Genomic DNA, 27923 nt, shown 5'->3' on the forward strand with positions numbered 1-27923 from the left:
CACCCTGAGCAATCTTCAGCATCCTGAGCATCTTCAGTGTCCTGAGCATCTTCAGTGTCTTGAACATCTTCAGTTGGACTGTCCCTGACACCCAGAGGAGATATGGATCATTTCCTGATCTCTGCTGTTGTTAGGATGCCAGAAAGGGACAAGATAATGACTTTAAGTGGACTGAATGCGAGCTCCTGCCATCTTGGCTGTTACTGTTTAAACAGAGAGTAAGAGAAGGTAGAACATAAATGTAACAAGTGGCCCCCAAACATCTCCAGTGGGAAGGCATACTTGGAGACATGGTAGGTCTCACAGGATATAGGGGTCTCCAGGTCCACAAACTGATCTGCCAAGAACAGACCTGGGAACAGACCTGGGTGCTATGGTTTGAGAAGAAAATGTTCTCCTTAGGCTCATGTTTTCCTGGACTGGTCCCAGCTACCAGTGCTTCTTTTGGTCTGATTGAAACTTAGGAAGGTGCAGCATCGATGGAGAAAGTGCCTTTCGGAAGGCATGCCTTCAAATGTTACATTGGGTGCCCAGTTGTTCTGATTTCTGTCTAAAATGAGCCAAGAGCCTCTACTTTGTCATTTCCAGTGTCAGGATGTTTTGTACAAGGGCCTATGGACTCAATGTTCCAAAACGCTGAGCCCAAACCTTCCTTAGGCTTTGGTCACAGCCATGCAGAAGTAACTTACTCCACAACTGAGCTGTAAGCCTGTATCTTCTCAGTTCTCCCAATGTCCTCCTTCTTTGCAAAGAAAGGTATGGTTTCTGTACCGAGCTACACGTGCCAAGGGGGCCAAACAAGTAGGTCGCTAGAGTACTGGGATCTGGAGCCAGATCCCTTTGGTCAGATTCCTTGGTGGTCCCTCACCAGCTCCAATATAAATACTCTTTGCGTATTTGAAGCCATCATGCAACTTCGTCTTCCGTAGTGTTGGAGATGAGGTGCTGGTGGTAGCTCCAGTTGTAACTCACTGAAGTACTTCTTATGCAAGCATGACTTCAGAGGTCTGGAGCCTATGTAAAAGCTGGTGCATGTCGATACTCCCAATACGAGGGAGGTAGGAAGACCCCTGGAGCTTGATGGACAGCTTCTAGCTCAATTGATAAACTCTGGGTTCAAAGAGAGACCTCTGTCTCAAAAAGCAATGTGGAGAAACGGAGAAAGACACTTGGCATTACCTCTGGCTTCCACACATGTGAACACATCTGTACACCCACCAGGTGCACACACACATGCACACACATATACACAGTCAAAAGCCGCAGGGACAGAGGGTCCCCCAGATGTCTCCATCTGCCATTCCAAAGCATTGGGCCTTCTGGTCGTCCTGACGTGCCTTCCCATGCACAATTGCATCCTGACTCTAGGGACCTCTGGGAACGCCACATTTGTAAACAGTTCTGTGGCCTAGATCTTTCCTCTGCTGAGCGCAGCTGCTTCTCCGGCTGATGACCCAGCAGAGCAGTTGTCCGGGGAGTTTGCAGCATGTGAGCATGTAGTCAGCACAGAGTGTGACAGTGCCCCCTTTAAAAAATTGTGCCCCATTTGCATTTCATGGTTTCCTTTTCTCTGGAAGAGCTGTTTTCTGGTTAGGACCATTGCTCCCCCCCCCACACACACATGCACACACACACATACATACACGCAATATAGACACACAGACACATGCACGCACACACACACATGCACACACATACAGACACACACATACATATACACACGCACACACACATACACACACACATACACACACACACAGACACACACATACACACAGACACACGCACGCACACACATACAGACACACACACATACATACACACACACGCACACACACATACACACACATGCACACACACGCACACACATACACACACGCACACATACACATACATACACACACAGACACACATACAGACACACGCACGCACACACATACAGACACACACATACATACACACACACGCACACACACCTACATACACATGCACACACACGCACACACACATACACACACAGACACACGCGCACACACAGACACACACATGCACACACACGCACGCACACACATACGGACACACACATACATACACACACGCACACACACACAGACACACACATGCACACACACGCACACACACATACACACACATGCACAGACACACACACACATGCACACACACGCACACACACGCTCCTGCATCTTCCAACCCTAGATGCTGGATCTCTATTCACTCTTCACTGAGCATCTTAGCTGTTACCAACATATGATTTACTGGAAGATCATACGGATGGGGGTTGAGCCCAGACTTCTCGGGCTCTCCCATGCCGAGCCACACTCACTAGTTGCTTCTCATCTCCCCCTCGGCTCTGCAATAGGAACTGCTGTCTTGGCATTAAGCAATGCTGCACATTGTTGGGGAGTATCCAGCTGCTAGGGATGTTAGCTCAGTATACCCGGCCCCCTCCCTACCTTTAGGGGAAGTGTGTGTGTCCTTCCTCGTGTGTCCTTCCTCTCCACTCGCAAGGATGGGGCAGCAACTATGAGGCTGGTTTTGCCTTTGACCAGTGAGGAAAGTCAAGTGCCAGTCAGAAGCCAGCAGCCATCTGCCTGACTGGGTGACATTCTTGAAACGTGTCAAGAGGCAGCCTGGTCTCCGAACGAGTCTCAGAGGTAGGAACACAATAGTGGTGAGACGGAAAGTGTCAGTCGTGGGCAGTCCTCCGGACTGGGGGAATCTTTGCTTCTGTAACATATACTAACCCTCTAGTACAGAGTTGAAGCTTCTGAAGCAAAATCTGAGAAATCCTACTATGTGCATCTTGCTTTGGCAGCCCTGATTCTATTGCTTTTCATACACAGCACTTTAGTCTTTCTCTTGGCTCATCTCACAGATGCTTTTAGATTAGATTCTCCGTGAACTGTCTGGCTTGGTGTGCTCGGCTCAGTTCCTGGTTTCCAATGAGCACTGGAGCTGCTAACAGGCTACGTCCTGATGCCTGCCACTGCCCGTGAGCACCAAGTCTGTGCTCACTGGGCTGGTCCTGGCACTTATGGTCTCTGACAGTTCTCAAAAATCCAATTTTCTGCTTTGACCCAGGGTCAGAGACACCGGTCAATAAGCAAGAAGAGTGTTCATCAAAAATTGCCTTAAATAAGAATGTAAACAGAAAGGTCACTATAAGGGAAATACCACATGCAGCGAATGGGGAGCTGAAGACTCGGCTGTCCTGAGACCAGGGGACTCAGAAAAACAGATTAGCCATACAGAGGGACGTGGCCTGGCATCCAGTACCCGTTGGTAGACTTAGAGACCACCCTGGCATGTGTTATGTTCCCATGCAGACGTAAGGGGCCTGCTGGCTGGTGGGAATCCTCACTTTAACTCAGACCTTCTTAACCTGTGGGTTGGGATCCCTCTGGGGCGTTGAACACCACTTTCACAGGGGTTGCCTAAGACCACCGGAAAAGGCAAATATGTACATTGTAATTCATAACAGAAGCAAAACTATGATTGTGAAGTAGCATCAAGACATGAGGAGCTGTGTTAAAGGGTCAGGGCATTGGGAAGGCTGAGAACCACTGCGCTAAGTCAACATTGTATCCCAACTCCACTGTATGCCGTGGCCAAGGGCAGCACCACAGACAGTCTCCCTGTGGCCTGGCCGGCTTCACCTCCACGTCTGTGGGCTCGGCAGATCCAGCCCCTGCACTGTCAAGCTTTGAGTAGAGCCAGAGTTTCAGTCATAACGATCTCCGAAGGTCAGCCGGCCCAGCCTGGAAAATTCCTGAGCAGCAGCATCACCACATTCCAGTGCGGCTTCAATCTCTCCAGTGGTTTCTTGGGGGCGAGGGGGGGAGCCTAATGGAAACCATGCATACAGGCACTCTGTCTTAAAGGTGCAGGAAATGTGAAGAGAGACACTGGATAATGGATTGACTCTTGGGGGAAGGTACGTGTGTGCTCATGCATGTGGAGGCCAGATTGGTGTTGGGTATCTTTCTCCACTATTTTTTTTTTCTTTTTGGAAACAGGACTGCTTGCTGAACCTGGAGCTCATTGATTGGTTAGGCTGACTAGCCCCTCTGTCCCTGTGCCACCACCCCACAGAAGGCCCCCTTGTCTGAACTATCCATGGCTTCTTGGAATCTGAACTCGGGTCCTCAGGCTTGCCCTGCAGATACTGTCCCACTGAGCCACACCCCAACCCCTGGGATAACTCTTCTAGCCCGCTATGCATCAAGGTCGAGTGGCACCCGATTCCCCTTTTCCTTCTCCTGGACAGACAAGTTTCTGCAGTCCTGTTGTTATCCATCCCTTTCCAGCTGAGACACTGAATACTCATTCTAAAGTTTAAGAAACATCAAACGATCGAAAGATTCTGTCCAACAGGAATATTGGTTACACATAACAGGAAACTGGAGCGGATGGTTTTAAGAGGAGGGAATTAAGCTTCCATCTCTTAATAGCTTTAGGAACAGCAATAATGACGTCATCAGAATCCTGCTTCTTCGGCTCCTCTTTGTTTCCTCTCGGGATCATTCCTAGAGCATCTCCTGCTCCCACTGTAGGATGCCAGCTTAACACAGTGGGAAAGAGGCTCTGTCCCTCGCCAAAGCCACAAGTCTCCAGGTACCTCACTGGCCCTTCCTGTGTCATGGGCCTCTCCCTAGGTCAGTGAGAGGAACTGAAGGAAGAAGAGCTGGTAGCCTCGGCCACCTGACAAAGGGTTAGTCCAGCCCTCCTGAGAGCAGGAGATGGATCCTCGGGGAACTGGGAAGAGGCTGCGCTGCCTTCTGGGTCGGCACCGCAAAGATCATACATTTGAGGGTTGTAAACAGAGGTGAGGTGTGGAGAGGTACAGCCTCAGGGTCCTCATGTCCGAAGATGAAACTCCTTACCTAGATGAGTTCTCAGGTCAGATACTGTGACCTCAGAGAGCCCTCTCAGTGTGAGGACACAACAGGACATGACAGTACAAGGAGACAGAAGGTGCCAAGGCAAATAACTGAGGATGGAAAAGTGGGTTTTTCTAAACAATGATGTAAAAAGGATGTGGTCACCGGGATCAGGGAGAGTCAATAGCAACAGTAGCCAGCTCAGGTCCGAGAGACCACTATGAACTGACGGCAGGTTCCCAGGCTGGGAGGGAAGCCTGGCCGAGTTCTCCAAAGGAGCAGACGTGAGTCGACTCTGCAGTTCTAGGGTAGGGGCATGGAAGATACAGAGAGCTGCTCCTTCAAGCACCATCTGAGTGTATCTGTCTCTGTATCTAGTTACACGGTCAGAGTGAGCCTGGCTTTCTTAGCTGGGATAAAATTCTCCTTCTGCTGCATCAATCCATCTCTGTCTCCCTCTGTGTCTCTCTGTCCCTGTCTGTGTCTCTATGTCTCTCTCTGTGTCTCTCTGATTGTCTCTCTCTGTCCCTCTCTGTCCCCCCCCCCTGTGTCTCTCTGTCTCTCTCTGTCTTCCTGTCTCTGTCTCTCTGTCTCTGTGTGTGTGTGTTTGTGTTATATATTTGTACTTGTATGTGAGTGGGTACACTCACTATGTATGTTGTGTATGAAGGTCAAGGGCATTGGGTATCTTCTTCTATCACACCCCAACTGTTTGGGAGAGTTCTTGTGCCATTTTGTTTTGGTTGAGTTTGGTTTGGTTTGGTTTAGATAAGATCCCTCACTGAACCTTGAGCTGACTCATTCAACTAAACTCTTGGGCAGTGAGTCTTGGGCATCTCTGCACCCCAGCTCTGGAATTACAGATATGCACCATCATACCTAGATTTTTTTTTTTTTGCCTTAATTCTAGTGAGCCAAACTCAGGTCCTCATGTCTGTGTAGGAAGTATTTCCCTACTGAGCCATCCCAAGCCCAGGAGAATCCATCCTCATTCACAGGTCTGCGAAGGTACCACTCAGCTGGCAGAAGGGACAATTCCCTAAGCCATATCAAGATGATTTGTCTTTAAATGCAGTGAGAAGGAAGGGCAGCAGCAGGCCATGGGTCCCAGCTTTGTCTTTAAATGTAGTGAGAAGGCGTAGGAGCAGCAGCAGGCCATGGGTCCCAGCCTTCAGAAACGAATTATGGCTGTAAGTCACAACTGACCACTGGCCACTCAGCTCCAGTCAGAGCCTGTATTCTCCATCTTTTGTTGTGTATTCTCCATCTTTTGTTGTGTATACTCCATCTTTTGTTGTGTATTCTCCATCTTTTGTTGTGTATTCTCCATCTTTTGTTGGTTTGTTCAGAGAGGCCCAGAGAAGCAGCGCCTCCCACTTATCCTTATAAACTCAGGAACCAGTCTCAGACACACCAGGGCCAGCCTGTATAATCTTCATCAGGGCTCTGTCTGCGACAGTGAAAACCGCAGAGCCAACCTGGAGGGCACAAACTGGAGGCAGTGGGACACCACGCAGAGGTTAAAAGAGGTGCACATGGAGCTTTAACGGTACTTGCAAAATATGGTATCTTTGGTGCATGTGTAGTGCGATATATTTTATGCCTGAAACATTTAAAGCCAACCTCAAGGGACCTATGCTCACTGTCTCCTCTGAATGAGTTCTATCCATTGGAAGTCTGTGCGTCTTTGGATAACTTTACAGTGTGTGTTCTCTCTGTCTCTGTCTCTGTCTCTGTCTGTCTGTCTGTCTGTCTGTCTGTCTGTCTGTCTGTCTCTCTCTCTCTCTCTCTCTCTCACACACACACACACACACACACACACACTGCTAAACAGGCTTCTGCTTGCCCCATTTTTCTGAATTCATTTGGAGTTTGGTTTGGTTTGGTTTGGTTTGGGCAAGGTTGTTGGGGAGCCATCACTCCTCCCAGTAACATTCCACGTTGTGATTTGTCCATCGATTGTCTGTCAGAGCTAGAGAAGGAGCTGTCAGCGCAGCTGTCTCCCAGCAGGGACCTGGACTTCCTCCAGCTGCACAAAACGGGAACAACAACTGTCACATGCAAGCCTGAGCTGAGATCCACAAGGAAGCACAGCCTGAGATGGATGGGAGAGGCAGGTGTGTCCGGAGGGAGGCGCTGCCTGGCAGACAAGGATGCGGAGAGCCTTTGTCTTACTGTCATGACTCCTAAGGCGTGTCGTTACCTGCTCCCACCAGCAGCAGTGGGCCTGGAACCCAGCAGCAAACACACCATTCACTGGTGATATTTTTACTTTTTTTTATGTCTGTTCCATCTCCCAGGCTGCAGAGCCGATCGACGTCTGTTGCTATGGTAAACAAGAGAGGCTCAGGGAAGAAATGGTTCACTCTGCCTCACAGGTCCGGGGGCACAGCCCATCATGGTGGGAAAGTCCAACAGGCAGGGGCTTGAGCCACTTGGCCACATCACATCCACAATCAAGGACAGAGATTCATCAAAGCGATTCTGGGTCCTCTGGAGTTCACACCCAACCCCAGCCTTCACACCTCCCTCGACCTGACACCCAAATCCATCAGTTTTAAGCCATAACTTTTCACCTCTTCTCCCCATTGGCTCAGAACCATGTTGTAACACAACTTGCATTTAGTCTAATTTTAAAGTCCCTGTAGACTTTAACAATGCTTTATAAGTTTAAAATCTCTTCACTGTAAACTATGAAATAATTTTTTAAAGGTTACATGGTTTCAATATGTAATGACAGAGTGAATGCTCCCATTCCAGAAAGGAAGAATAAAAACAGAGCAGGGAGAAATGGGACCAAATCACAGGAAGAAAAGCAGCACACACTTCAGGCCCACGTCTGGCATTGAGGGCTTATGATGAAATCCGCTGGGCTCCGGAAGAGTTAGGCAGCCTCGTCCCTTGATTCTACTCCTGAAGTGCACGTGGACTCTTCCCTGGACCGGTTTTATGCTATGCCTACTGCGCTCTGTGGCTGGCATTCCACAGTCCTGGCATCTCCAGTATCTTCTCCAGTCCACTTTGGGTTTCACTGTCACAGCTTCAGAATGGCGTCTTATGCCCTCCTTACTGGGACTCAGACCTCGCCACACGCTGCCTGGGCTCGGTTGCTCTCCATGACTCCCCTAATATCGTGTCTCCCGTGCTCGTAGAACCAGTACCACGTGGACAACTCTGCAAAGCTTTGCAGCCACACTGAGGTATAGCCTGGCCACCTTGGGCCACACCTATATCAGCCTCTGTGTGCTGGTCCTGGGGAGACACTTCCCTAGACGGTTGCTTTTGGGGAATACTGAACCCTTTCTGGCTAATCTTCTTCCTTGAAAAAGAATTTGCTTTCTCTTTTATTTTTGGTTGTGAGCCTAGCCTTTAACAGCTGAGCCATCTCTCCAGCCCGGAATTTGCTTTCTCACAACATGGAGCATCCGATGGGTGATGCTCTGCTCTCAGGACATCCCTCCTCTTGTCCCGGTGCAGCATAGAAGTTTTCTCTTCAGTGTGATCTCACTTTAACAGCCACACCTGCTTCTTCAGCACCAGGTCTGGATGCCCTCCCATCTTCAAATTTCCTCTTCCAAACAAATAATTCTATTATCTTATAGTTCACTTTTACTCACATCCCATGTATGGGCAGAATGAAACCATGATTATTAGCTGAAAGCAACTTTGTCGCTCAACCAAACAGAGCCCAGGATAACAAGTGCAGGAGCCAGACACTGAGTCACAGCCTGCTACCCGCCACTCTCCAACTTCAAAAGTGATACCTGTCACTTCTTCAGTATTGGGCTTCTTAGAGTTAAGTCCCCAGGTCCAGCTGGTCTGGAATGCTAGGCACAAAGAAAGCAGATCAGAACGGCCGTTTTCGGACGGCTGTTTCCCAGGCACCATTTTGGCCATATGTATAACTGTGTCAGATTCCCCTGATGCAACTGGCATAACCCACTGGGTATGAGCATCCTTCCTGATATTGTCAGAGGTGCCTCCTGAGTCAGGAACCGGTAAATACAAACACAGTGACAGCCTTGGACTCAAATAGCATGCCTGGTGGCTGATATCCCCTTGATGGGAAGGAAGCACAACCGTCTGTCCCTCTTTTCACCTCCCCTCTTCAAACATCCAAAGTCTTAAACTTGGCCCTGACATGCGGGGTCACAAGCACTCTTTCTGAAGCCCACATCCACCCCCTCTTCACAGATGTCTCTACTGAGCCTGCCTGCTCTTAGCCTTCTGACTCAGAGAGTGTAGCCTCCTGCCTTCCCTCTCCACCTCCCTCTTCTCACAGGGATCCCTAGCCTGTTGTTCTTTCTCTCAAACTTCAACCGAGTCATTCTTTAAATTCCCCGAGGGATCCACCTTTAAATGCTTTGAGCTATGAGACCAAGGACCTGTATCCCTGGGTCACAAGGTCCACACTGAAGAGGATGAGGCTCATGCGAGGACAGGGTGCCAGGAGGAAGGAATCTCTGGGAGTCCCTCAGGAGCGGCCCACCACCCTGTCCCTGTTTAATTTTAAAGAGCTGTTAGACCACATTATGAGTAATTGACAGACAGCACGTTCCTCTAGGCCCATATTTTAGGAAGAGGCTCCTGAAAATAGCCCCGTTCACACCACGACTGTGAAAAGAAAAAAAATCCTTTTGCTTTACTGGCCTCAAACTCAAGGAAAGTGTGAGATTCTGGAAGCATCCTCCAGATTTTAGCTGAATTTTTCTTCCCCTCCAACTAGTGTCTTTATGGAATATCGGGGATCATGAGAGCATTCAGGTTGATTCTCTGCCCTTTTTTTCCTCTTCATTATAAAGAAGAAAAAACAAAACAAAACAAACACCTTGGCTGGCCCGGAATGTTTCCTAGTTCCTAGCAGGACCCTGACTATCTCTCTTTCCTTTGACTCTGTCTGATCTCCACAAGGCCTAAAGAGGGGGCACTTTCAGCAGAGGTTCCAATGTCACTGCCATCATGAGCCCCCCTGGGGTGCCCCGGAAATGAGAGGTGCCACAGGTACCCCTTTTCTAGAGAGGTGACAAATTGATCTAGGCACAAAACCAAATGTGACTCACCGGGGTCCAGGCAGCACTGTCCTCACTGTCCTGCCACTGGTGCTGACTGAGGCTGGCTCCATCAAAGAGCCGAACCTACCTAGCTGGGTGGAGCCTGAATGCTGGGCCCAGTTTCTGGCCAGGACCACGGCTGGGTTCTGACACAGACCTGGTACCATGGAGACAAGGCAACAGACAAGAAGATGACTCATCTGGCTGAGAGCCCAAAAGATGGATGCCAGGCCTTCCCGCAGACAAAATAAGATTACAGAGACGCAGAGCAAAAAGTGTCTGGCCTCAAATGCTAATGCTCTTTAATCCATCCACTTAGAAAGCCAATCATCTGCTGAGATCCGACGCATCTGAGAGAGAGCTGTCACACTCAGGAGCCCATTTCCAACTCTTTCCTCCCATCCCTAATGCAACAAAAGCTGTCACAGGCACTCTTCTGCACCCCAAGGTCCTGTCACCTGCCATGGCAGGGTCACAGCTCTCCACCACTTGTGACTGTCTGTGTACTTGGCCTTGCCCAGCTGTGGAGATCAGAGAGGAGGACAAGGCTGTTTCCAAGGCAATCATTAAAAGCCCAAGAGCTCCTGCTCTGGATCTGGGGGAGATGGATCCATCAGTAAGAATGCTTGGCATGCAAACATGAGGACCCTAGTTAGGATCCACAGCGCCCACATAAAAATCCAGGCATAGCAGCATACACGTGTAGTCCCAGAGCAGGGAGGTGGACACAAGAGGATCTTGGTTTTTCTGGTCAGCCAGTCTAGCTGATCCGGTGAACTCTGGGTTGAGTGAGAGACCCTCACTCAAGACAATAAGGTATCACGGGATAGAAGGAGATAAGCCAGATTTGACTTCTGACCTCCACAAGCACGCACGCGCGCGCGCACGCACACACACATACAAACACACACACACACACACACACACACACACACATGCTCCCTCACTCTCACTCTGTGCCACAGTGATCGCAGGAGCAGGGATTGAGATGGTAGAGTTGAAAGATGGTGGGGCTTCTGTCAGCCTAGAATTGGAGAAGGATAAAACAAGCCAGGCCCTCCCACCCTCCGTGTTAGACACAGAACGTCTCTGTGCACAGCCAGGGTGTTTCAGGTGGTGTTCGCTGTTACTGTGTCACATGGCTATTTGAACTAATAGATCCCCTCACAGAACACACCTCCTGCACCCTGACGTACTGTCTGCAGACACATTAAAAGCTCACAGCTCCCTTCTAATGCTCCCTCAGGGGAAACTGGCTCTCAGGCCGTCCTCACAGAGGCACAGGATTCCTCCTGACAGGACAGCGGCTCATGTGGGTAAATAGGAACTGAGCCTTGAACTTGCACGAAATGAGAGAGGAAAGAGCCTTTTTAAAAGCTCCAGCATTGAGGACAGATGCTTTGCTGGGTCTTTCGGGGCAGATTTAAAGTGGACAACAGCTGTGTGCATGCTTTTCGAGGCCATCGTTTCAGAGGAAGTAGCAGAAGGAGCCACCTTGGGGCGTAGGTGCTCGGTGCCATATGGAGATTACAGGAGCTAAGCAATTGCTGCCACCACATGCAGTGCGACATCCACTTTATCCCCACTGTGCATTGTGATGTGTGTTGTATCACACTGGTGCGCAGTGCGACCTATGTTCTATCACACCATTGTGTAGTGTGATGTATGTTCTATTTCACTGTTGTGCAGTGTGACGTATGTTCTATCACACTATTGTATTTTCTATCACACTGTGCAGTGTGGTGTATACTCTATCACTGTGTGTGGTATGATGTGTATTCTATTCTATAACTGTGTGCAGTGTGATGTATATTCTATAACTGTGTGCAGTGTGATGTATATTCTATAACTGTGTGCAGTGTGATATATAACTGTGTGCAGTGTGGTGTATACTCTATAACTGTGTGCAGTGTGATGTATATTCTATAACTGTGTAGTATAATAGTGGAGTGTGGACAGGACACTCATTGCCAGCCAAGGCCTCAGAGAGCAAGGGAATTCCCATTGCTTTTATTGACCCAGAGTCATAGTTGGCTTCAGCTGTCAACTGAACACAAACTAGAGACACATGGGAAGAGGGAACCTCAACAGAGAAATTGCCTCCAGCACATTCCTCTGTGGACATGAATGTGGGACATACTCTTGACTATGAATTGATGTAGAAGGACCCAGGCCACTGTGGGCAGCACCATCCCTAGGCAAGGTGGACCTAGGGTGTATTAGACAAGTTGCTGAAAATTTCTACTTTGAGTTACTGCCTTGGCTTCTCTCCGTGATGCACTGTGTAGCCGTAAGCCAAACAAACCATTTCCTCCTTAAGCTGCTTTTGGCCAAGGTATTTTATCACAGCGCCAGAGAGGCAGGCAGGAACATGCAATGAGGGAGCTATCAGGAGATGTCAGAGGTTGCAAAGTTATAGCTGAGATAAAATAAAATTAAAAGCAAACACGCAGCGTAGGGGACAATGCCTGCAACCTTCCTCTTCACTCAACATGACACTGAATAATGTTCCCACCATATAACTGTGTGCAGTGTGGTGTATACTCTATAACTGTGTGCAGTATGGTGTATACTCTATAACTGTGTGCAGTGTGATGTATACTCTATAACTGTGTGCAGTGTGATGTATATTCTGTGGTCCTGGGCTCCAGGTACCTGTACCAAGAACATAGCTTTGACCTTCAGCTCCAGTGTGAGGCTTGGGCTTTGGTCAGAAGCCTACTTGATTTTCCCAGCCTCTGCAATGGGTTCTAAATAACGTGTACAGCCAACAAAGCTCTGGGAGAAAGAGTCACAGCAGGGTAAAGTGCTTGTCTCGGGAGCATAAAGACCTATGTTTGAGTCACCAAGACACCTACAAGAAGCTGGGGCAGAGCAATGTGTGCCTGTCATACAGCACTGGGGAGGTAGAGGCAAGAAGATCCTGTGGCTGGCTAATCAGCCCCTCTAGTCTAATCAGTGAGTTCCAGTTTCAGTGAGACTCTGTGTCAAAAAATGAAGGCAGAAAGCAATAGAATAAGAAACTGTCTATGTGTGTGAGCAAGTCAACCGTGTACCCTGTTTTAGAGATCGGGTCATCCTCTATGCAGAGGTCTCTATAGGGCTTGGAGCATGCTCAAACCATGCCCTCTTCATGTTAATGTCAAAAAGGCAAGAGCCTCATTGCCCACCAAGCGCATTAGCCACCTCCCCTCATGCTATGCCTACTAGCATCCCATTGGCCCAAGGAAGTTATGCCATCCAATGGGATTCTTTAGAATGAGGACGTCACTCCAAACGTCCACCTCCCAGGAAGCTGAAAGCAGTTGTCAGGACTGGGAACAGTACTCAATCTGCTGGACCACAGAGGGGACTCTGAGGTCCCCTCACACAGTCAGTGTCCTCTCTTTGTTGTTGGCTTTCAGGTCATTTGCAGTGCTGGGGCATGGCTGCTGCACAGAGAGCCTCCCAGCCCCTAGCCACACTTGCACACAAGCTCCACTCTCTTTGAGAAGCATCTCAGAAGCCTTTAAGCTGTGCTGACCTTGTGGCTCAGTGGATAGAGGTGCTTGCAATACAAGCCTGACAACCAGAGTTCAAACCCCAGTACCTACATAAAGGTGGAAGAAGAAAACTGACTCTACAAAGTTGTCCTCTGACCTCCATACACACCATGGCACAATCCCTCCACACTATCACCCACCACACACACACACACACACACACACACACACACACCAATAATAATAAATAAAATCCTTTTTGTTTATTATGGGCAAATCACACCAGAAAAATCCCATCTCGGGCCAAGGCCACTTTGAATTAAAGGAGTCGCTGAACCAATCAACAGCCAATGATTTACAAAATGAGCTTTGGTCCCTTTCAAACATTGGTGTCCCCAGCATCCAGTCATGCTTTGCAGCCACTGTTAGTCCATTGCCATATGGATTTATACATCAGACAGCTGAGCCTTGCCTACAGACAAGAGGGACCCTGAACCTGTTACAGCCTATCTCCTTTCACTTAAGGATAGGACGTGTTGGGGGCGGGGGGAATGTTTCTAGCCGAAGTGAGAAGGAACCTGTGGGTGGCTGTGATATATAATCAATGAGTCCATGAATGAACTGTCAAAAATAAAGGAAAAAATTACTTAAGACTTTTCAATGGGGTTGAATGCTATTGATACCTGTCACCCAAGCTCCTCCCGGACCAGCAAGGGGAATAAGGAGCACTGAGAAGCTAGGCCAGCAGGGTCTGGACCGGGTCTTTGTCTTTCATGTTGTGAGCTCACCGGCAAGTGTCTGTGCCTCTCTGAACCCAAACAAACCTCTAGAAGCCTCACCTCTGCTTCCCTCCTGTGTTGTGTGTCTGTCTGTCCTCTTTCCGGCTGTCTCCCCTCCCCTCCTGCAGCAGAGGTGACAGCTATTTCTGCTCTGTTCTCATTTACATGGATGACATCAAGTTCCCACGTTGTCATTTCCATTTCTCCCTGCTAACAGATCCTCCAGGAAGTCGCTAACTAGAGCTTGTTCATCCCAGAAGCCTTCTGGACCATCAAATTTTTGAATAAATATCTTTTTATTTGTCGCCCCTGCTGAGAAGCCTATAAGCATCTGTGCTACACCAGGAAGGTTTCATTATTTTCCTAAGATTGATGCCAGTCAGCCCTGAGATCACCTTGAAGTGCCTGCATTTGCAAGAAGCCCTGCAGCCTCACACAATCAGATTCTCAGACTCATTAGAATTGAGATTTGCATCTGCAGTCGGTCAAAGGTGAGACACCCGGGAGCCTTGTTCAGTCCTGAAGGAATGTATCATAGAACACTCTAGGGAGTGGCCTTACATGCATACATGTGTGTCCATGCATGTGGAGGTCAGAGGTCAACATCTGGTCTTTCCCCCAATTGTTTTCACCGCAGTTATGAAACAAGGTCTCTCACTTGACATGGAGCTTGCCAGTTTAGCCAGGCTGGCCAGTGAGCTCCTGGGATCCTCCTGTCTCTGCCCCGCCCCCCACTGGATTGTAGCCATGGGCAACCACATATGGCTTTTTGAGTGGGTGCTGTAGGGCTGAATTCAGTTCCTCATTCTTATAAAGCAAGTACTTTACTGAGTGAGCCACCTCCTTGGCCCTCCTTATTGATGAAGGCGCTAGGAGGGCACAAAGCACCTCACAAAGCGTCTCTTCTGCCATCACTGACCCGCATCTGCAGATTATGGAAGAGTGGACCGTCCATTGCTCAAACTGGGCCGTACTGGAGACAGCCAGGGGTGCGGGGCACTTGCTTAGTATGTGGGAAAGCTTAGATTCTACTTCCAGCAACACACAACAAAGGTAAGCCTAGTGATTAGGGAGGCCAGCAGACACACTGTCACACCCAGTCCAGATGAATGTGTGCACTCGCTCTGCAGTCTGAGGGCCAAACAGACTGAGTATGCTCCAGCATGCGCATGCGCATGCGCATGCGCAGGGAGCTGGGGTCTTAGTACAGAATGCAAATACCAAGACGTACGAAGGCAGCACAAAACCCTAAGAGACCCACAGGTCTCTTACCTACTTGCTCAGCTGCCTCTTTGAAAAGAGACCTCATTTTTAACTTGCCCTCACTCAGTAAAAATACAGTGATGTCAAAACAATGAGCAGAGGCTTGAACTTGACCTCCTTGGTCCTCACAGCGGGCTGCAGACTCTCCGTGCTGTATGTGTTCCTGGCTGCTGCTGGTCAGCGCTTGCGTGGCTTTCTGTCTCTCTCCTATTAGCCTCAGTTTTCCAGTTTAGAGATGAAAGTGTATCTTCCGTGGATCCGTCCACAGAAAGCAGCCGAGGACAGAAAGATGGAGTGCAGAGAAGGCTCCCCTCCCCTCCATCCTCTCCACCACCTCCATTCCAGCTCAGATCTGCTGGTGTGGGCTCAGTGGCTGGCTCAGCTCAGCAGCCATCTTTCTGAAACAGAGCCACGAGCTGGCCATCACCTCTGGATCTCTGTGAAGTACAGTGAGATCATTGTCTAAGTGGGCCAGCTCTTGCTTCTCCGAGGCTGCCTGGGTGGTGTTCTGAATCCAATCAAGAGGTCAACAGCAGGCATCACCAGGGGCTAAGGGTGGTCACTGTGTCCTTTGTATCCTGATTGGCAAAATCACAGGCCTTCCCCAGCAAGGACCTCCGCGGACTCCAAATACTATTTGACCCTAAAATGACTCAACTTGAAAGAGAAGGTTGGTTACAAACTACCTGCCTCAGTGTTTGCTTGGTAAGTCATTCATGCGGGCCGCTTAACACTCACGGAGGGCTCAGCTGGTAGAGTGCTTGCCAAGCATGTGCAAACACTGTGCATGTCCCAGCACTGTGTAAACAGGGTGCAGGGACACTCACTTGTAGTTCCTGTAGTTGGGAAGTAGAGGCAGGAGGATGAGAGGAATCTGAGGTCATCCTCTATTACATAGCCAGTTTGAAAACAGCCAGAGCTACACCGGACTGGCTCAAACCAAAACAAACCAAAACCACAAAGGCAGTGATATAAAATGATACATTTGGTGCTGGAGAGATGGCTCAGCAGTCAAGAGCGCTGGAGCTCCTGCAGAGGGAGGACTGAAGTTCAGTTCCCAGTGCCCACAGCAGGAGGCTCACAACCACTGCCACTCCAGCTCCAGGGGTCTCCAGCTCCAGGGATCCAAGCATCTGTCGGCACCCGCATTCAGGTGTGGATACACACAGACAAAAAACAAATAAATCTTTATTAAAGAGACTAAAAAAGACCACGGACCCCAGCACTCTGCTGCCCCCTGTAGGTCACTGTTAGTTTTCCAGTGTATCCCTCATTACTTTCTCCTGTGATTACAAACACAAACAGCACCGCTCTGCACCTTACTGCACACAGTAAGTTTGCCTACACGCAACAAAAACGCAATGAGCGGCTTCCCATCTTGATGTCACGTGGCACTTTGCCTACATGCAACAATAATGGAACCACCTCCTATCTGCACTTTATCCATTTCAGACTCCCTCAGGATGCTCGTATCCCACTGTCTTTGTTTGGTTTGGGTTTTATTTTTAATCAGCCACCCGCAGAGGGATGTTCATATTGTTTCTGTCGATGGTTCCCACCAACAAAGCTATGATGTATGATCTCAGTCGTCAGTATCTAGATGCAGGAACCCACAGGAGGACATAAGCTCCAGAGTGCTGGCACAGAGACCAAGAGTGTTTGTTATTTCACAGCGATGGCCGCTGTTGGCATAGCACAATTTGGCTTCCAGTGGCAATTGTCAGGAATGTACAGTTCCTCATGGTCCTATCAGCATAGAATAATTACCCACGTTTTTAATTTTTTCCCCTTGATGTAAGTGAAAGCTTTATCTATTGTATGTTACTGGGAGTGGGAGATGGCTCCGTGGATAGATACTGGCCACACAGCGTGAAGGCTAGAATTCAGATCCTAAAACCTACGCAAAACCTGTGTAGATGTGGCAGCTGCCTGTCATCCAAACACGTATGGGACCAAGACAGGAGATTCCTGGAGCAGGCTGGCAGGCCAGACTAGCCGAATCAGAGAACTCTCAACTCAGTGAACAGCCCTGCCTGTAACTGAGAGTTGTAGAAGATACCCAATATCAACCCAACATGCATGTGTACACATGTGCACATGGACGTGAACATACATGGGCCCATGCTCATGCAAACATGCATATACACACACATGTACACCACACACATACACATGCCAAAAGAAAAAACATATTTTCATCAAAAACATGTATATTTAAAAGACAATTAGGATCCCATACATTAAATGGCTCCCCTGGTCACCCTTGAGGGGAGAGTGTCAATACTGTGGTTTGGATGTGAAATATCCTCTACAGGTTCAGGTTTTGACATCTTGGTCCCTAGGACGGTGCTCAGAGGTGGGGCTTCGGGAAAGTGATTGGACCATAGAGATCCTGATTAGATCCAGTCAGTGGAGGATATCAGGGGAGTAGACCCAACAGATGGTTGTGCTGTGGCAGACACTGGAAGGCAGGGCTGATGGAAGAAAGCAGACCTCTGGGGTAGTCATGGCCGAGAAGGGCATGTCTCATGTCACCTGTCTGCTTCCTGTCCGTTGCAAGGGAAGCAGCCTCCACCACCTCAGGCCCTTAACTATGGCGCTAACTGACCAGAGACTGAAACTGGCCAGAGAGACCCTTCCCCTTCTAAACCACTCCTCTCAGACTTTGTCACAGAGGTGATGAATTTGACTAGCACAGGTGCCACACTCAATGCATTCTGCCATGCAGGTGCCCTCAGGCATTCTGGATAAAATATCTTATATGTGATTAAGTGACCCAACCCTCTGCCAGGGCCATGTAGCTGGAGAGTCGGCATTTCTACTAAGAACTGTGTTAACTCAAGTCCCCAGAAATAAGCCACGGCCACACTGGCCATTCTGCACTGATTGACTGGTTAGAACGTAGTGAATGACTGCCGTGAATGTTGCAGATCCAGAAGCCAAGTTATCTTAATATTTAAATAGCCATTTCTTGTCTGCCTCCATGTGTGACCTAACACCTTTGTGACTATTAGGTAAGTCATTTTGAAATGTATGAGCAGACCCCTAACTAACTTCCATCTGCCCAAAAGCTAGGGATGTCTGTCACTAGACATTATTTGAAGCCTGTTGAAGTAATATCCCCACTTTGTCGTAAACCACCTACCTGATGTTTCTGCAGATACATTTAAAAAGTGTTCTGATCTATGACTTTCTTTGTTCTAATGGTATAAGACCTTCATACAATTGAATTTATGAGATGGAATTGTGGGTACTCACAATCTGTCCCCAAGCTGTGGCTACTCAGGTCTGGCTCCAAAATCAGCCACCGTTCATTGCCTTTGATGTATGAGATGATTTTTATGCTGATAGTCTCGGAGCGGGGAGGAAGCACTTTTTGCAAATATAGGTCACCTGCTCACCTGTCCCTTACTATATGACACACAGCCTCTAGACCAGAACACCCATGCTGCCTCCACAACCCGCCAAAGTGGAGATGGCCCCTGTCACATCAGTGGCAGCTTGATGAGCTGTGGCGTGCCTGGCCAGCTGACAGCTAGTGGTCTCCGTTCCCTTCCCGGAGTAATATTGGAGTCTACAGCGAGATCATCGGCCAGAGAAAGGCTCGTGGCTAAGCGCTAATGTCCTCCGAACACGTGTTTGCGCTCACGGTCTGCACCTTTATGGCTCAACCAGACGCCGCAATTCTTCCTGTTGAGCAGCATTCTGACGAGACGCATCTGTCTCATGTGTAATTCAAGGCGAGGCCCATTAGGCTAGGCAATTCCTGACCTGTTTGTGTGCTTTTCGCAAACCGTTGCAGCCAATTCTCCTGTGCTGTGGCTTTAGAAGAAACTAATGGAAAGGATTCTCAGAATATTTAAGGAGATTTCGTATTCTTTATTAAGCTGTTTCAGTAAACAGTGACAATTTGGAATCCCAGGGACAAGGGCATCCATGTGGCATAATGGATTGCTTTTTAAAATATATTCTATTCATGTTTTATAGGTATGACTGTGCATGGTGTGTGTGTGTGTCTATGTGTGTGTGTCTGTGTGTGTCTGTGTGCATCTATGTGTGTGTGTTTACATGGCCATGTGTGAGGATACACCCATGTCATGGTGAATGTGTAGGGATCAGAGGACAGCCTTGACCCTGGTCTCTCTGCCTTATGTCCTGTCTAGACAGTATCTCCCGTTTACTGCTGCGCAGTGTATACCTCAAGCTCCTGGGGCATTCTTTTGTCTCTTCCTCCCATCTCACCACAGGAATACCAATGAATGCCACTGTGCCCAATGGGCTCTGGGGACCTGAACTCAGATGAGCAGAATTGAATGGAGAAATGCTTTTAGCCTGAGCCATATCCGTGCCCAACCCTTTAAGACTGCGAAGCTGACGACGATGTCTGTCTTTATGTCCTAAGACATAAAACTCATTCTTTAAAATTCTATACACATCTCTGCCTTCCATCCCAACTTTCAGGAGGTTGAAGCAGGATTGGGAGGAGTTGAAGGCTAGCCTGAGGTACATGGTGATGTCCTGTTTCAATAACAATAACAAAACCTATGTAATTCATGATAAATGTCTGCCAGGCTCTCGGAGGTCAAGGTCAAGTTACTCAGACCAGCAACCTAAGCACTTTTGTGAAAACTGTGCTGTCTGACTGTTCATGCACAATGCCTGGTTGGAAAAGGGGTTGGTGCTGCCTTAAAAACACACATAAGGCTGCTGGCAATGTGGATCAGCAAGTGAAGGCACTTACGGGCAAGCCTGGTGCCTAAGTTTTCACCCAGGTACTCACAAAATGGAAGAGGAGAAGCAACTCCTTTGAGTTCTTTCCTGACTTCTACATGGGTATCATAGTGCATCCACACCTGAGAAATACATAAATACAAATACTATGAAAACATTTATATGTAAACCATATATATACACATATATACATATGCACACATGCATACACACATACATACATGCCTACACATTGTTCCCACCACAATGGTCCCAGCTGCTGTTCATACACTGTCTTCACTTGTCTCCTGGGCACATCAGCCTCCACCCTAGCCCCTCTCCCCAGTCTATTCTTAACAACATAACGTGAGTGGCCCTTTTACAGATAAATTAGATCTAGTCATACCTTCTGCTTCCCACATAGAAAGCTCAGAGGACCTTCAGGGTCTAGCCTTCCCACCTCTCCATTCTTCTCTCTATGGGTCTAGCATTCCCCTCTCTGTCCTCCTCTCAACCCTTGTCTCCCCACTATGCTATGACTTCCACCAACGGCCAAACAAGCCTACCTCAGGGCCTTTGCACAGCTCTTTGCTGTGTAGAACAGTTCCGAAGAGTCCAGACTTTCCCATCTCTCAGGCTTCACACTGGTCTCTTCTGAAGAAATCCCTCTGGCCCACGTCAGCCATTCCTAGCTTTACTGTCTCACTCAGCATCTGTCACTTCCTGACCCCTTTTGTCTGATGATTGCCTGTGGCCAGAATTGGAACCTAGAAAAACAGCAGCCGACGCTCTGTACCACGCAGAGTGGATCACTGGGGGGTGGGGGTTGGTTGTGGTGTTAAACACAGCGGCTTTCCTTGGAGTCCTAAAGAACAAAGAAAGCACAAACAACGGACCTCATGCAAGCCAATACAGAAACGCTCAACCATTTTTTAAAACGTCCCTTTAGCACCTTCCAACTGCCATGTTTTTTGAAGACAGCAATTAAGCCCAGAGTTCCAGCCACTGTGTTTTTAATCCACTTTCTTTGCCTGTTCCACACTCATGCAGTTTTGGGGGGGGGCATCTTGTCATTCATATTTTGGAGAAGACCGGGCTTGACAAGGGAAGCCACTGGCCCTGTCAGTCAGGGCTGAGACCCGCAGCACCGAGTGTCAGTGGAGACAGGTCCTGTGTTGGCTGCTGCTCGGTCAGGACGTTTTGTGTAATTGGAAGGCGAAGTTTAACAGCAATAAAGAAAATTAACTCGGATGCCCAACGGTTGGTGAAGCAGAGCGTGGAAAACAAATAGAGCAGCGGCGACCAGTGAGCTCAGCCTGTCCCTTTTATAAAGTGACAGAGGGGCCCGCCTGGGGAGGGTGCCTGTGTGGGTAAATCAGGGCTGTGGCTGGGACCAGGACACAGGTTGAGATCAGCTGTCCCCTCTCCAGCTGTGCCCTGCACAAGGCTGCGTCATGAAGAAGCACTGAGTCTGAGAGTCCACAGCACGCAGGCACACAGGGACCTGGGATGGCCAGACACACTGGCGGGGCTTTGATCCCTCCGTGCTCTGTGGAAGTGTCTCGTGGAAGCCGCTCCACAGTCCCAGGGGTGACAGCGGGGACTGTCACTCTCCTACTTCCTGTGTGTTATGTAGGGGCAGAAGAGCAAGAGCTAAGCTGTGTGTGAGCACCCTGCCTGTGCTCCTGAAGGACCAGGAAGAAAGCCACTCTCCATCCATGTCCCAGAGTGGGGGTAGCCGAGACCCTCTTCCTGGGGAAGCCCCTGTTTATTCCTGCAGCCTGACCCAGCCTGCTCTTTACTTATTTGTTTTTTGTTCGACCAGCCCATCCAGGGCTCAGAGAGGAGATGAGCGAGAGGTGCCTTTCCTGGAGACAGTGGGATGCCCAGTGTTTGAGTGTATAACAATAGTGTGCTTTCTGTCCTGATAACTTCCATTCTCCCAGTGCCATGGTGAATCTCTCCACTGCTCCTCCATGTGGGTCAGCCACACTAGTCAATGGTAGGTTTTTAAAAAAACTTTAGCCCACGAAAATTCAATTTATTCTTTTAAGTTTAGAAAAGGTTTCTGCTCAGTGAGATTACCCTCGCAACTTCTGGGTTGTGCGAGCTACCCTGAGTGTCTAACTCACCATCCCTCCTTGGCTATAAGGATCCGGATTAATTTCCACCTGACGTGCTTAGTGTGAACTGTCCCTTGGGGCCCTGAGCTTGATCCCTTAGTGTCCTGACAGCAGCTTTGTTTGGGGGATTTTAGAATCCTTCTTATATGGGGTCTAGTTGGAGGAAGTGAGTCACTTGTGGGTGAGCCTTTCTTAGCCCCACCCCTGTTACAGCAAGCTGTTTCCTGAGCCTCTCCTCCCGTGGTTCTTGACCTTCCTAATGCAGGGACCCACTGATACACTTCATCATGTTGTGGTGACCTCCAACCACAAAATTATTTGTTGCTACTTCATAACTGTAATTTTGTTGCTCTTATGAATCATAACTAAGTATCTGACACACAGGATCTGATATGTAATCCCCAAAGGGGTCACAAGCCACAGATTGAAAACCACTGCTCTAGGATCTAAGCAAGCAGTGGGAGATTCCAGCAGCCATGGCAGGGAGCGACCAGGGACTCTGCCATGCACACCATCATGAGCAAGGGTGCTTTGTCAGAATGTGAGCCCAGAGCAAGCCTTACTCCCTTAAGCTGTGTCTTTCATGAATGCTATTCAAATGTGTAACTAACTCAACACCTGTGATTCCCACCCTTCGCATTTGTTACACTAGGTGGTCGTGGCCTGTGGCTGGCCTGGAAGCTTTAATCTTTGGGTTCTTTGCCCCACAAGAGCCAAGAGACACGCCATCTGAAGAATGAAATTCAACCTTATGCTTCTCATCCATATTTATTTGCCCTGAGCAACTGTGTGCTGGAGCAGCCCTGAGTTGGAAGACCCTGTGCTGGAGGGACCCCGTGCTGGAGGGACCCAGAACTGGAGCAACCATGTGCTGGAGAGACCCTGTGCTGGAGAGACCCTGTGCTGGAGAGACCCTGTGCTGGAGAGACCCTGTGCTGGAGGGACCCTGTGCTGGAGAGACCCTGTGCTGGAGGGACCCTGTGCTGGAGGGACCCTGAGCTGGAGAGACCCTGAGCTGGAGCAGCTCTGTGCTGGAGAGACTCTGTGCTGGAGGGACCCTGAGCTGGAGAGACCCTGTGCTGGAGGGACCCTGTGCTGGAGAGACCCTGTGCTGGAGCAGCTCTGTGCTGGAGAGACTCTGTGCTGGAGAGACCCTGTGCTGGAGGGACCCTGTGTTGGAGCAGCCCTGTGCTGGAGAGACCCTGTGTTGGAGCAGCCCTGTGCTGGAGAGACCCTGTGCTGGAGAGACCCTGAGCTGGAGAGACCCTGTGTTAAAGCAGCCCCGTGCTGGAGAGATCCTGAGCTGGAGCAGCCCCGTGCTGGAGAGACCCTGTGTTGGAGCAGCCCTATGCTGGAGAGAGCCTGAGCTGGAGCAGCCACTGGAGGATTCTTACAGCTGCTTTTATTGTCAGGAATGAGCTGGTTTATCTGTGGGTCATGGAGGTGCACTGAGCTCCATCTGCAGATCAGTTAATCACTAACAAATGTGGGCAAGTTTTCACCCAGCACAGACCACAGGCCGTGTCTCAGACACTTTGCCAAGCCATTTTGGAGCTGTAAGCATCTGGCCCACTTCCAAGTTGAATCTGTTTTGGCACATAGAGGCCATGCGCCTGTGAAGCTCTGACTTGGGCGCTGGTAATGGGTTCGTGGGGGCTCATAAGCCATGAGGAGATGGCCTCCAGTCAGTCAGCATGGCAGGAAGGGACTAGGACTCAGGATGAAGGGGACGAGGATGAAGGGGACGAGTCATCACTGACCTTCACAGGGACCTCTACGCTGGCAGAGGTGGGAATGGGGTTTTCAGAATGCTTGTTTCAGTTGCTGGACACTCTTCTTGGTTAGAGGGACAGTGGTAAATTTGTCTGTCTCCATTTCCAAGTGGGCAGTCACAGGCACGACAGGGTCAGAGATACCAACAGACCAAAGAAGAAAAGCAACAGCTCATTTATCTCTAAGTCTTTTCCGTAGCTCACTGATGAGGAGGTGAGAAGTTGGTAACCCACGCCCCACAGTGATAGAGACTCCCTTTTGGACACCGTCAGGGGTTGTCACGATACCAGTAGTGATGAGTCTGACACTGTGTTGTCACCTCCTGGTGCCCACACACTGACAAGCCCTCACTCACCTTCCCCTGCCCATTCGTGGGATGCAGGCTGAGCCATGTGACCACGAAGCAGATCAGATGGGCAAATGACAGGGAGTTAGTTCAAGAGGGTAAACATGACCCTGGAGCTGGAGGGGCAGGAGCGATGTCCTGGGGCAGGCGTGGCTGGATGTCCCTTAGCTGAGGGGCAGTTTCCTGTTTCCTGTCCTTTACAGTGAGCTCCTTCCAGACAGTGGAAGCAGATGAGCGTCGTCTGAGGTGTGAGGAGAAGCTCTGGGAAGATGAGAGGTGTGGCTGGCCAAAGGCTGCCATGTGCCCTGTGCTCCCTGCATGCCGCCATGGGTCCAGTGTTCTCAGAATGTCATATTGCCTGTGTTCCCTGGATGTGCCAAGGTTGTGAATGGCAGTTATTTTTTTATAAGCCAGAAAGCCCCTCAGAGTGTGACCTTTTAGTTACTAAATCACTCTTCAAGCCTTCAGACTGACTCCCTGTGGGGGGAAATACAGTTTCATAATCGCACTACTTTTTGACAAGATCTGTTAGTTACACTTAACCTCCTAAACAGAGCCACTGGCAACCTTGCAGCCACCCCTTAATGAGCGATACCCTCATAACGACGAGCAGGGCCCAGACAGTGCCCTGGCGATATCACGAATGTCCCTAAATCCTCCTGCCCACGAATCCTCGTCTCAGGCTTGTTCAGTCCCATGATTTGACAGGAGGTTAACATGGGACAGACAAACTAATGGACCCCCAAAACAGGACATAAAGAACTATGGGTAATGGTGGGCTCTCTAGAAGGGCCAGCTCAGAGACCCCCAAACCAAGATATAAAGAACAGAGGTGGTCGTGATGGACTCCAGCTGGATCCAGGTTTGTGGACTTTCCTCCCCAGGGAGCAGACACTGGCTGAGGGCTGTCACCTTCCCCTCAGGACTGTGCAGGCTCGGGGGTTCTTACATCTGATGTACTCACTTCAACAGACTGAATTCTGGGTTAAGCGGAGTTTCATGAAAGCATGCCCTGTCCTGGAAGTGCCCACCCGAGGGAGGCACAGGCAGGGGACAGAAGGGACAGGAGAAACGAAAGCCCAGCGCCTGCCAGGATCAGGGCACAGCTGCTGACGCCAGGCACCCTTTAGAAATGTGCAAGCCATTCTTGCTTCCTGCCCTGCTCTAACTGGGCTTTTGACTGCTTGCTTTACCTCTGTGTCCCACCTGAATTCTCTTTCAAAAGTAAAATGGAGACAGCTGATCAGGTCAAAGCCGGAGGAAACCAGAGACCTCCCCAAGGCACACAGCCTAGTAAGCCGCCTTCCCATGGTTCTGTGGGGGTTGCATTTCTCTCTAACATCGGAACCTCTAACTTCTGCCTGACAAAGGACAACACCCACAAGGAGAAGGCAGGACTGCCCAGTTCCAGCCTACCAAAGAGGGGTTTAATGCCTTTCGAGGCAACAAGAAAAAGACCTATCCATCGATAGATAACTGGATAAAGGATATGAATGGGTAGCCTACAAATAAGAAATGCAAACAACCAATAAGCATAAGAAAAGATGAAAATGTGTTTTTTAATTAGACAAGTGAAAATGGCTATTAGACGCGCTTATCAGATTGGCAAGGCAAAGCATGCCAGGCTGAGAGTAAACAGACGTTCCCGGGGGTCCTAGCTAAACAGGTACAGACGTTCTGACAGGCACTTGGCAGGCGCTACCAAACTGTAGCAAGAATGTTCTGCCTTTCAAGTAAACCAGCATCCAGGCAGAAAAATGAAAACTGCTCTCAAACGACAAAGAAAGAGCCAAAGCAAGTCCACCATGACAGAAGGGCTGGGGCCTAGAGCGGGTGCTGAGGTAAGCCATGGCAGAGGGCTGGCACTGGAAGCTCTGGAGACAACAAAACAGAGTGAGAAGGGTGCAGGATCTCTGGGGTTTTGGGTGGGTCTGCCTTTCCTGGATGACCTCAGCAGTCAAGGAAAAGGACAAAGACAGCACTCTGATGTCCCCATCTGAGAAGACGATGCACACACACATTCTCTGCCCGTGCTATAAATACAGAGTAATCCATTATTCTGCTTGTGAGGGATTATCCGGAGTAGGTTAACTGAGATAGGATGACCCACCCGTGGGAGGGATCATCCTGCCATCTGCAGTTCCTGACTGAATAGGAGACACGGAGTGAGGCTCCAGCACCCATCTCACTCTGCCTCCTGACTACAGAAGCGAGGTGATCAGCTACCTCACACTTCTGCCACCATGACAGATGATACCCTCGAACCATAAGCCAATACACCTTTCTTTCTTTTGAGAAGGGGCAGATGTCAACTCAAGGTTTCTCTGTGTCATCCTGGCTATTCTGGAACTCTCTCTGTAGACCAGGCTGGCCTCTAACTCAGAAATCTGCCTGCCTCTGCCTCCCAAGTGCTGGGATTAAAGGTGTGTGTCACCACTGACCGACTAAACATCTGTTTCTTATGTTGCTTTTGTAAGTGTATTTGCCACAATAACAAGAATATTAAGTCATAAGAACTAAGCCCCCTGAAAATGAGGCCTTGCAGGCAGGGGCTGAACAAGACTCAGAAAGTGAAGAGATGAAAGCGTCCTGGTGGGATCTGAGGTAGGAGCCCAGAGGCGAGCAAGGCCTGAAGCTACCACAAAATACCACACGCTTATGGTCATCATGCAGAAGGCCACAGTCTACCTATCCACTTCAACAAAGCCCAAGGGAGAAACCTGGATTCCCATCTCTATCCTGTGGCAACAAAGACCCAAGAAGCCGCCAGGATGATGGCAGGGAGGTCAGATGAGGACCCAGAACTGACAATCCTGGCTGTGCTGTCAGCAGAGGCCAGGAATGGAATCCTAAGGAGACAGGCCTGATCCTCCAGCCGTGAGCTATTCACAGAGACTCAGTAGAAGTTGAGCTTCCGGTCCTGGTCCACAGCACTCAAGGATGCCTGCCTGGTACTCAGTGGGGCCAGAGAGAGACCAGGACTTTAATTTTATCCTCACAATGACTGGTCCAGAGCATAACATGGAAGGAGGGTCAACGACACTGAGTCCCTAAGACCCAGTCCCCACCGCTTCCCAGCACAACATCTAGCACATGCAGGAATCCATTAAAAATTGTTCATCTTTCCAAGAGAACAGGAACAGGAACAGGAAACAACCACCAAAAGGAGCTGTCACCCTACCACACAGGTGTCACATGGTCTCACAAGCCTCCGGGAGCAATTGCCACTGGAATCGAATGACAGCCGTCTCAGCAAGGGACTTGGAAGTTCAGCAAGAGATAGAAAGCTCAGAACTGTGGCTTAGAGGATGGAGTACCTGTGCCCAAGCCTGAGGACTGGGGTTCAAATCCCACCACCCATGTCAAAGTCAGATGTGGTGATGAAAACCCGTGATTCCAGCACTGGGGAAGACAGAGACAAGGAGCCCCTGAAGCTTGCTGGCCAGCCAGAACCGCTGCACTGGTGAACTCCGGGTTCAGGGCGAGACCCCGTGC

At 49.4% G+C, this 27923-nt stretch overlaps 1 long non-coding RNA gene across 2 annotated transcripts; it reads left to right on the forward strand.

The window, feature by feature from the left end:
• Positions 1 to 5053: 5053 nt before the first annotated feature.
• Positions 5054 to 7581, forward strand: LOC116092539. 2 transcript variants are annotated; one of them, XR_004119303.1, is made up of 3 exons: positions 5054 to 5185; positions 6872 to 7018; positions 7202 to 7581. It is a non-coding gene; the product is annotated as an uncharacterized LOC116092539 (long non-coding RNA). The 2 variants fall into 2 exon arrangements; XR_004119302.1 differs by having other exon boundaries at positions 6872 to 7581.
• The last annotated feature ends 20342 nt before the right edge of the window (positions 7582 to 27923 follow it).

This window comes from Mastomys coucha, unplaced genomic scaffold (assembly GCF_008632895.1).
Source record: "Mastomys coucha isolate ucsf_1 unplaced genomic scaffold, UCSF_Mcou_1 pScaffold15, whole genome shotgun sequence".
Classification (NCBI taxonomy): Eukaryota; Metazoa; Chordata; class Mammalia; order Rodentia; family Muridae; genus Mastomys; species Mastomys coucha.